General features: G+C 32.5%; 1 pseudogene; it reads right to left on the bottom strand.

The window, feature by feature from the left end:
- Positions 1-243: 243 nt before the first annotated feature.
- The window catches only part of LOC149526455 (uncharacterized), a 1,604-nt pseudogene continuing 1,379 nt past the window's right edge, over positions 244-468 (bottom strand).

Here is a 468-nt window from a genome sequence, read left to right as displayed (position 1 = left end):
AGAAGTTGATGGCCGGTCATTTATGGATTAAGTTGCTAGCCTAGGAAACCTCATTTGTAATTGTGAGATCAACATGTTAATTTGCTGTAAAATTTCTGATTTGATCGTTAGAACTTGATCTGTCATCTCCATCTTGATAGATTGTACTTACTGTTCCAACCTTTTTTGCATCTCCTCTTCTAATTTATCTTACACTTCTTTCATCTCATCCATAGCAAATCTTCTAGCATTTTCAATCATTCTTTAGGCATCCATGGAATCAAATGAAGGTGGTTTTTTCTTTAGATCTGAAGTAGTCACACTTCTTCTATAAAGAGATACATGGCCAGCTTTGCTGTGCCCCATTACATGAGCAAAGATTTCATTTTGAGCTTCAAGATCCTCAGAATTCTCTAAATTTTGAGATATTTGCTACTTATATTCAAACTGAAATTAAACATAAATAATTATAATTAAATTATTCATGTT

This window comes from Theobroma umbraticum, unplaced genomic scaffold, assembly GCF_002168275.2.
Source record: "Theobroma umbraticum cultivar Fairchild unplaced genomic scaffold, ASM216827v3 scaffold_12.0, whole genome shotgun sequence".
NCBI classification, from domain to species: Eukaryota; Viridiplantae; Streptophyta; class Magnoliopsida; order Malvales; family Malvaceae; genus Theobroma; species Theobroma umbraticum.
The sequence above is the reverse complement of the archived record's forward strand: the minus strand, read 5'-3'. Positions and strand labels throughout refer to the sequence as shown.